Source organism: Oncorhynchus kisutch, linkage group LG27 (genome assembly GCF_002021735.2).
Source record: "Oncorhynchus kisutch isolate 150728-3 linkage group LG27, Okis_V2, whole genome shotgun sequence".
NCBI classification, from domain to species: domain Eukaryota; kingdom Metazoa; phylum Chordata; class Actinopteri; order Salmoniformes; family Salmonidae; genus Oncorhynchus; species Oncorhynchus kisutch.
In genome coordinates, this window is record NC_034200.2 from 14,929,458 (window position 1) to 14,940,376 (window position 10,919).

The window sequence follows — 10,919 nt, forward strand, 5'->3', positions numbered from 1 at the left end:
TACAGAAACGCTGATGACAAAATTCAACACATACCTTCTCATCACATTTGACCACACCCCAAATATTTCTTCTAAAAGACTGCATGGCCCTTAAAAATAGTCAAACAGACACAGCACAGCAGCGACACCACACAGCCTCGACACACCTCCAGGATTTAAAAAAAAACTCTCACCTGGGCCTCCATCATCAGGGACTTCTCAGAAACATTGACCAAAACAAAAGTTTATATCGTTTCACATTATCTACGCAAACAATTATGTGTCATCATATTTAACCCCTAATACTACAAATACAATATAAAGAGATGAAAACCAGATGAAATACTGAGGCATGCTAATCCACAAAATCCTTTACATCGCTAGATGTACCAAACAAATATGCGTTGAAAAAAAACACCTACATTTGTCATTACAGTAATGCATGAAGTACACCTATCACATTGATATAAGTCCGAAAACAAATAATATCAAACCCGTGTGCCATCATGCAAAATAGTATATGTATATATTTGAATAGTTTAATAGTATATTTCACATTTTGGACAGATACAGCTCATTACCATTGGACGGCTGCAAAGATACGTTATAATGAGCTCAAATTGCTGGAAGGCAAATTAAATACATTCAAATGTTCTCTCCCAGCCTGCCTAATCAACCGCAGCAACACCTGTGCTTTACATCTCCTGGGTCATCAAAGCAACACAGTCTCTGACATCACCGTCCATCCACAGTCGGGCTGCACCACAGAACTGACCATATTCGCTAGTATAAGCCTTCTTGTCTGTTTATTTTCAGGGCTTCTCACCCTTTTGTAGATTTTTATTGTTGATTGAAATGATTGTTAATATTTGCTCCAACTCAGTATATGACTGCTAGCTACCAGTAAATGCTAATATTACTACTACTTTCCCAATCATATAAGCCTTGTTAAAGCCCCTCTAGTTATTTGTTCAAATGTCTTATTGTAAATAAACCATCCTGAATTGTATCGTCAGATGGCAAACAGTAGGACTAAATGTTGGCTGGGTGGAATTTGTCAAGAGCAGATTCTGCCTGGACCTTCACTAGGTGTGTACTTGTACTCAATCATCATGGTGCTTTTTGATGGTAAGTTTACAAACGTTGATTGTGGTAAGTATAACTTACCATTATGGTAAGTGGGGAAATAAGTATAGTCAGTTACAAATGTAATGGCTTAGCAGATCCTAAAAAAGAAGATATATTTTTACCTGGCAAAAGATAAAGAATATAATATCTATATTTTCCAGGGAAACTCACTTTACAACTATAGATGAGGTTGTGTGGAAAAAGGACTGGGAGGGAGAAATATATGTTTGTCTTGGCCAAAGAAACTGAAAAGTGGTGATTATAATAATTAACAGATCATTTTGATCTGATTGTGCAAACTGTGCAAACACATCCTCAAAGAAGATAGATCCTTTAAAATATGTTATTGGACCAAAAACAGATTTTAATAATTCATCTATATGGTCCAAATAGTGATGATCCACACTTCTTTAAAAAAAAAAAAAATAATTCTATTGAGCTCACAAGTAACAAATTAATCTATTTTTTTGTTTGGTGGGAGATTATAATACGGTTTTAAGTACCTCAAAGGACCGTGAAGGAAATTATTCACACTACAAACTATCACCAGCATGCGCTTTTAAGGAGATCATGCATATCATATCATGGATACATTAGAATTAGTGGATATATGAAGGCTGAAAAATCCTGACCTAGTGAGATATACATGGAGGAGGCTTAATCAAGCTAGTTCGTCTTGACTACTTCCTTGTGTCATTCTTGATGGCATCATACGTTTAAAAAGTATTCATAGGAGACTGACTGTGATTGGACCAGCATCTAATTGGCCTTACAGAATTTCCACATGGGCATGGATATTGGACATTTGGTAACACTTTACTTGTCACCAAGTGTCATACAGTAACACGTTAACAATGTCATAATATGTCATAACCACTGACATAACCTGTCATAACCTGTCATAACACTGTCATGACCCAAATATTTACACCTGTTGTAACAAACACTACATGACCAAAAGTATGTGGACACCTGCTCGTCGAACATCTCATTCCAAAATCTTCTGGGAAGGCTTTCGACTAGATATTGGAACATTGCTGCGGGGTCTTGCTCTCGTGGCTGAATGGAAGCATTAGTGATGTCGGGCACTGATGCTGGATGATTAGGCCTGGCGTTCCATTTCATCCTAAAGGTGTTAGATGGACTTGAGGTGGGGGCTCTGTGCAGGCCAGTCAAGTTCTTCCACACCGATCTCAACAAACCATTTCTGTATGGACCTCGCTTTGTTCACCAAACTGTCACCACAAAGTTGGAAGCACAGAATCACCTAGAATGTCATTGTATGCTATAGCGTTAAGATTTCCCTTCACTGGAACTAAGGGGTCTAGTCCAAACCATGAAAAACAGCCCCAGACCATTATTCTAGCTCCACTAAACTTTACAGTTGGCACTATGCATTGGGGCAGGTAGTGTTCTTCTGGCATCCGCCAAACCCAGATTCGTCCATCGGACTGCCAGATGGTGAAGCATGATTCTTCAATCCAGAGTACGCGTTTCCACTGCTGCAGATTCCAATGGCAGAGAGCTTTACGCAACTCCAGCCGACCCTTGACATTGCGCATGGTGATATTAGGCTTGTGTACGGCTGCTCGGCCATGGAAACCCATTTCATTAAGCTCCCCACAAACAGTTATTGTGCTGATGTTGGTTCCAGAGGCAGTTTGGAACTTGGTAGTGAGTTTTGCAACCGAGGACAGACAATTTTTACGTGCTACTTGCTTTAGCACTCCCGTTATGTGAGCTTGTGTGGCCTACCACTTTGCGGCTGAGCCGTTGTTGTTCCTATACGTTTTCACTTCACAATAACAGCACATACAGTTGCCTGGAGCAGCTCTAACAAGGCAGATATTTGCCGAACTGACTTGTTGGAACGAGGGCATCCTATGACGGTGCCAATGTTTGTCTATGGAGATTGCACTGTCGGAACTATAAGCAAACAAAATACATTATTGCAGTGGCATAACGTTCAAACAACAGGCCTTAAACTCTTGAATTATTGTATAATGTAAATACAGAAACACTGATAACAAAATTCAACACATACCTTCTCATCACATTTGACCACACCCCAAACATTTCTTCTAAAAGACTGCATGGCCCTTAAAATAGTCAAACAGACACAGCACAGCAGCGACACCACACAGCCTCGACACACCTCCAGGATAAAAAAAACTCTCACCTGGGCCTCCATGATCAGAGTCAAAACCCACATTTATTCAAATAGGTTTTTCCCTGCCAAGAAGTTTCCTTTAGTTTGAAAGTTTGATTCGTAAGTACTTTGATGTTATTGCAATGAATTCTTCACAGTCATGCTTTTTTCATCATATTTTAAATAACTTGTAGAAAATATTTTATGACTGTCATAAACCATTATGTCTGTCACGACTTCTGCTGAAGTTGGCCCCCCTGCCTGTTCGGGTGGGGCTCAGCGGTTGTCCTCACCGGGCCTACTAGCCGCCACCGATCCCTCGGTCACCCCAGGTGAGTCAGCACCAGACTCACCCAGAGCTTCCTGTCAGTCATATGTTTGTGTTAACCTCTTTTACTGGGTTTTCTCCCTCTCTACAGCATAAGGCGCTAGTCGATTCAGGCGCAGCTGGGAACTTCATGGATCGTGGGCTCGCGTTAAGGCTAGGGATTCCCCTGGGGTCGTTAGACCTACCTTTCCCCGTGCACTCCTTAGATAGCCGACCATTTGGGTCAGGAGTGGTCAGGGGGGTCATAAGGAACGGATTAGTCTGTTCCTTATCGATTCACCTGCGTTTCCAGTGGTGTTGGGAATTCCCTGGCTAGCTCAGCACAACCCGGTGATTTCCTGGTGACAGGGGGCTCTTAGAGGGTGGTCAGAGGAGTGTTCAGGCAGGTGTATAGGAGTTGCCGTTGGTGCGACTACGGTGGAGAGTCCAGACCAGGTTTCCACCGTGCGCATTCCTTCTGAATATGCAGATTTGGCTATCGCCTTCAGTAAAAAGAACAGGGCGCACTTCTTCACAAAACTGGACCAGAGGAGTGCGTATAATCTGGTGCGTATCCGGGGAGGAGATGAGTGGAAAACCGCATTTAGTACTACATCTGGCCATTATGAGTACCGCATCATGCCATATGGGTTGATCCGCGCGGCGCACGTGTCTCTGGTGCGTAAGGTACTTGGGCGACTGCTGGAGCATGACCTGTATTGCAAGGCCGAGAAATGTGTGTTCTTCAAACAGGCCGTTTCCACCTCAGGGGTGGTGATGGAGTGTGACCGGTTACAGTCGTGCGTAATTGGCCGACTCCGACCACGGTGAAAGAGGTGCAGCGGTTTTAGGGTTTGCCAATTACTACCAGAGGTTTATCCAGGGTTTTGGTCAGGTGGCTGCTCCCATTACCTCACTGCTGAAGGGAGGACCTGTGCGCTTGCGTTGGTCAGCAGAGGCGGGCAGAGCTTTCAGTCGTCTGAAGGAGCTTTTCACCATCCCGACCCCTTTTTGGCATTCATAGTGGAGGTGGACGCGTCCGAGGCTGGGGTCGGAGCCGTGCTGTCCCAGCGCTCGGGCGTGCCACCCAAGCTCCGCCCTTGTGCCTTCTTTTCGAGGCGGAGCGAAACTATGACGTGGGGACCGGGAGTTGTTAGCTGTAGTCAAGGCTCTGAAGGTGTGGAGACATTGGCTTGAGGGGGCTAAGCACCCTTTTCTCATCTGGACCGACAGTTGTAATCTTGAGTATATCCGGGCAGCGAGGAGACTAAATCCGCATCAGGCTAGATGGGCCATGTTTTTTACCCGGTTTCGTTTCACCATCTCGTACCGGCCAGGCTCCCAAAACACAAAAGCCGACGCGCTGTCCCGCCTCTATGATACCGAGGAGCGGTCCCTTGAGCCGACCCCCCATCATTCCACCTTCATGTGTCGTGGCACCGGTAGTATGGGAGGTGGATGCGGAGATAGAGAGGGCATCACGGTTAGAGCCGGTCCCCCTCAGTGTCCAGCAGGGGCTCAGTACGTGCAAAGGGGGGTCCGTGATAAACTAATCCGTCGTTGGGCTCATACTCTACCCTCCTCGGGTCATCCTGGCATCGAGAGGACAGTGCGGAGTCTTAGGGGGAGATACTGGTGGCCCACGTTGGATAAGGATGTGAGATTTTATGTCTCCTCCTGCTCGGTGTGCGCTCAGAGCAAGGCTCCTCGACACTTGTCTAGAGGGAAGTTACAGCACCTCCCAGTTCCACAATGGCCGTGGACACACTTATCGGTGGACTTTCTTACCGACCTTCCCCCGTCCCAGGTAAGTACTTCGATCCTGGTCGCTGTGGATTGGTTTTCTAAGTCCTGCCGTCTCATCCCGTTGCCCAGTTTCCCTATGGCCCTGCAGACTGCGGAGGCCCTGTTTACCCATGTCTTCCGGCACTATGGGGTGCCTGAGGACATCGTTTCTGATCGGGGCCCCCAATTCACATCCAGAGTTTGGAGGGCGTTTATGGAGAGACTGGGGGTCTCGGTCAGCTTGACCTCGGGTTTTCACCCCGAGAGTAATGGGCAGGTGGAGCACGTAAACCAGGATGTGGGCAGGTTTCATATCATATTCATGTCATATTGCCGGGACCGGCCAGGTGAGTGGGCGAGGTATGTCCCCTTTTCAGTGTGTGTTGGGTTACCAGCCGGCCCTGGCCCCATGGCATCAGAGCCAGTCCGAGGCTCCTGCGGTAGAGGAATGGGTACAGCTCTCAAAGGACACCTGGAAGGCCGTCCATGAGTCTCTGAGACTGGCGGGGGGATGGCAGAAGAGGAGCGCTGACCAGCACCGCAGTGAGGCCCCCATGTTCGCACCGGGGGACCGTGTCTGGCTCTTGACCCGAAACCTGCCCCTCCGCCTGTCCTTCCGGAAGCTGGGGCCGCAGTGTGTGGGTCCTGAGGAGAATAAACGAGGTGTGTTACAGGTTACAACTTCCTAGGTATTATCGTATTAACCCCTCGTTTCATGTCTCTCTCCTCGGGCCGGTGGTGGCTGGTCCCCTTCAGGAAGGTGAGGTGCCTGAGGTCCCTCCGCCCCCTCTGGACATCGAGGGGTCCCTGGCGTACACAGTACGTGGCATTCTGGACTCGAGACGCCGGGTGAGGGGCCTACAGTACCTCGTGGATGGGAGGGGTGCGGTCCGGAGGAGAGGTGCTGGGTACCGGTGGAGGACATTTTGGATCCTTCCCTCCTGAGACACTACCACCGCCTCCACCCAGCCCCTCGCCTTCCGGGTCGCTCTCGAGGTCGGTGGCGGCGCGCTGGGGGGGAGGAGTGGGGGGGGGGGGGGGGTGGTACTGTCACGACTTTAGCTGAAGTCGGCTCCCCTGCCTGTTCGGGCGGTGCTCGGTGGTCGTCTTCACCGGCCTACTAGCTGCCACCGATCCCCTTTTCGTTGTCTGTTTGTTTTGTCTTATTAGTTGCACCTGTGTCTATTTGTGTGCTTGATGGGCTTCCTAATTTAAAGTACGTTTACCCGCCCTTATTTCGTGTGGGATTATTCTTGTGTTATGTGTGTGCGTTATTTAGGTGTGTTCGTATTCTAGACCTGGTACCCTGTGTTTCGGGTGGTCCATTTATTTCCGCGCCCTGTGTTGTGGGACTTGCTTTTGTGCGGTATTAAAGTGCATTTTTCCCTGTGGAACTCTCTGCTCTCTGCGCCTGATTCTTCCTCACACACCTAGTCCCGCGTGACAATGTCCATCCTGTGTTACTTTACTTGGAGTAAGAAAAGGCACTTTATGACACTGTCAAGAAGCCTTATGACCATCATGTATCATTTTACTTGGACTAAGAAAATACACTTTATGACACTGTCAAGAAGCCTTATGACCATCATGTATCATTTTACTTGGACTAAGAAAATACACTTTATGACACTGTCAAGAAGCATTATGACCATCACAATCATAAAAGCCAGATGGGCCTATCATGTACAAGCCCTTATATCAATCATCGGTCAAAAAGAGGGTGTCTTGTCCTGCTCCTGAAATCTGCTCCTACTATCCTGTTTCAGGTAAGACCCAGATGCAGACAGTCTCGAAATAACAAAAGTGTATTACAAGTACAGGGGCAGGCAAAACGACAGGTCAAGGGTAGTCAGAGGTCAATAATCCAGATCGGGTGCAAAAGGTCCAGAACGGCAGGCAATCTCAAGGTCAGAGCAGGCAGGGGTCAATAATTCAATGTGGTGTGGCAAGGTACAGAACGGCAGGCAGGCTCAGGGTAGCTAGAATGGTTAAAACAGGTTTCCCGATTTCCCGAAACAAAATGAACTGGCAACAGACAAACAGAGAACACAGGTATAAATACACTGCTGATAAAGGGAAGATTGGTGACACATGGAGTGGGTTGGAGACCAGTGCAAAGACACGTGAAACAGATCAGGGTGTGACGCCTACATTCATCCAAGTAATCAGAAACAGAGCATTGGAATAGGTACGTAAATGTCTGTCATCAATATGGTTTGTGGGTTTTGACACTCTTATGTACGTGTCATAACCAGCCATAAAATAGCTATTATGGTAGGTTTTGACACTCTTATGTAGGTGTAATAACCAGCCATAAAAAAACAGGTCTACATATATTTGTCATGACAGTTTTATGACCATATTATGACAGGTTATGACAAGTTACGTCAGCTGTTATGACATATTATGACTTGGTTATGTCAAGTAAACTGTTACCGGAAATGTTATCAAACCTACTGGATGACAATTTGTTCTTAAAAACTTATTCGGAATCGGTGTCCCTTTCACGGAACAGTGAAATGAGGTTGTAAGTAACAAGACAATTTACCAGGACATAGACATGTCTGATATTGGCAGAAAGCTTAAATTCTGGTTAATCTAACTTTACTGTCCAATTAACAGTAGCTATTACAGTGAAAGAATACCATGATATTATTTGAGGAGAGTGCACAATTTTGAACATAAAAAAGTTATTAATAAACAAATTAGGCCATTTTGGGCAGTTTTGATTCAACATTTTGAACAGAAATGCAATGGTTCATTGGATCAGCCTAAAACTTTGCACGTACATTGCTTCCATCTAGTGGCCAAAATGTATATTGAACCTGGGATGGAATAATACATTATGGCCTTTCTCTTGCCTTTCAAAGATGATGGTACAAAGAAATACAAAAAACAAATACACCCTTTCTTCTTTGTATTATCTTTTACCAGATCTATTGTGTTATATTCTCCTACATTCCTTTCACATTTCCACAAACTTCAAAGTGTTTCCCTTCAAATGATACCAAGAATATACATATCCTTGCATTGGGGCCTGAGCTACAGGCAGTTAGATTTATGTATGTCATTTCAGGCGAAATTTGAAAAAAGGGGGCGGATCCTTGGGAGGATTTAATAACTAAGACAAAATCATTAATAATTGACTTTTCTCTGCACAACATAGGTCCAGCAGATCCCCTTATTGTATTGGACACTTTCCAATATACTTTTAGAGGCCATTCAATACAATAATCATGAAAACAAAAGCAGTTTCAGTTAAGAGATTAGACTAATAAAGGAATTATAGGAAATAACAGCGCAGGTAGATAGCAATAAAAACTACTATAGAGGCACAATATAAGTTAGAGGAAAAACTAAAAGAAATTTAGGAATTTATTCAAGAATTTATTACAAAAATAAAGCAAACTAGGTGGAAAATTGTAAATCTTCAACATCATGGTGGTATACCAGTAGAGGTATATAAGACCTTTTTTGAGGTACTGAAAGATCCATTATTAGCATGTTTTAACTACTCCTATAAAAATAGTAGACTATCAGGTACTCAGCAAGAAGGTCTGATTCCATTACTACTGAAACAGGACCCAGGTGGTAGGTATAAAGATCCAGTCCATTTAAAAATCTGGAGGCTTCTTACATGTTGTGGTGTGAAAATCCTGGCGAAATGCATAGCACAGGTTTTTTACAGGGACAATATACTGGAGATAATATAGAACAACTACTTGAAACAATTGAACATTATGAAACATCAAATAAACCAGGCCTGGTCTTCATAGCATATTCCGAATAGGCTTTGGTGAATCTCTGACTGTATACAATGGGTTAAAGTTATGTACAGCAACCCCATTTTTGACAGCTGTGCAATAGAGGCTGCAAAATAGCTGGGAAGAGATTTTCTCGATGTACAGATTCAGTGGCACATGGTATATAACCTGATACAAAAAACAACACTTGATTCAACACTTCAAGTTTTTCAATTTAAATGATTTTGCAAAATTCTTGCCACCAAAAGAATGTTATATATACTGGGCACACAACAATCTCAGCCCTGAAGATTTTTCTGCGAAGAGACAGAACCATTTATTCTAGTATTGCCCCTATGTATACTGAACAAAAATATCAATGCAACATGTAACAATTTCAACGATTTACTGAGTTAATGGGAAATCAGTCAAAAGGAAATCAGTGAATTGAAATATGTAATTCACAAGACTGGGCAGGGGCAGGGGCAGGGGCATACGTTTTTCCCCACAAAAGAGTTTTATTACAGACACTCCTCAGTTTCATCAGCTGTCCGGGTGGCTGGTCTCATACGATCCCGCAGGTGAAGAAGCCGGATGTGGAGGTCCTGGACTGGCATGGTTACACGTGGTCTGCTGTTGTGAGGCCGGTTGGACGTACTGCCAAATTCTCTAAACAAAGTTAGATGTGGGTTATGGTAGACAAATGAACATTCAATACTCTGGCAACAACTCTGGTGGACATTCCTGTAGTAAGCATGCCAATTGCATGCTCCCTCAAAACTTGAGACACCGGTGGCATTGTGTTGTGTGACAAAACTGCACATTTTAGAGTGGCCTTTTATTGTCCCCCAGCACAAGGTGCACCTGTGTAACGATCTGTTAAACAGCCATCACTAGCACATTAGAGGCTGCTGCCTATAGGCATAGACTAGGAATCACTGACCACTTTAAGGAATGGAAAACTAGTCACTAATAATGTTTACATATCTGGCATTACTCATCTCATACGTAAATACTGTATTCTATACTATTCTACGGTATCTTAGTCACTTAATAATGTTTACATATCTTGCATTACTCATCTCATATGTATATACTGTTTTTCTATACTATTCCACTGTATATTAGTCTGTTCCACTCTGACATCTCTCGTCCATATGTATATAGTCTTAATTCATTCCTACTTAGATTTGTGTAAATTGGGTATATGTTGTGTTATTTGTTAGATATTAATTGTTAGATATTATTGCACTGTCGGAGCTACAAGCACAAGCATTTCGCTACACCCGCAATAACATCTGCTAATCACGTGTATGTGACCAATAACATTTGATTTGACCATACTGTTTAATCAGATTCTTGATATGACACACCTGTCATATGGATGGATTACTTTGGCAAAGGAGAAATGCTCACTAACAGAGGCGTAAACAAATGTAATTTTTTTTGTGCATTTGGAACATACAGATATGCATTTGTTGGTCACAGACACCTTTTCAAAAAAGGTAGGGGCATGGATCTGAAAACCAGTCAGTATCTGGTGTGGCCACCATTTGCCTCACGCAGTGTGACACATCTCCTTCGCATAAAGTTGATCAGGCTATTGATTGTGGCCTGAGGAATGTTGTCCCACCCCTCTTCAAAGGCTGTGCGAAGTTGCTGGATATTGGCAGGAACTGGAACACGATCCAGAGCATCCCAAACATGTCTGCTGAGTATGCAGGCCATTATCATGCTGAAACATGAGGTGATGGCAGCGGATGAATGGCACAACAATGGGCATCAGGATCTCGTCACGGTATCTTTGCGCATTCAAATTGCCATCGAT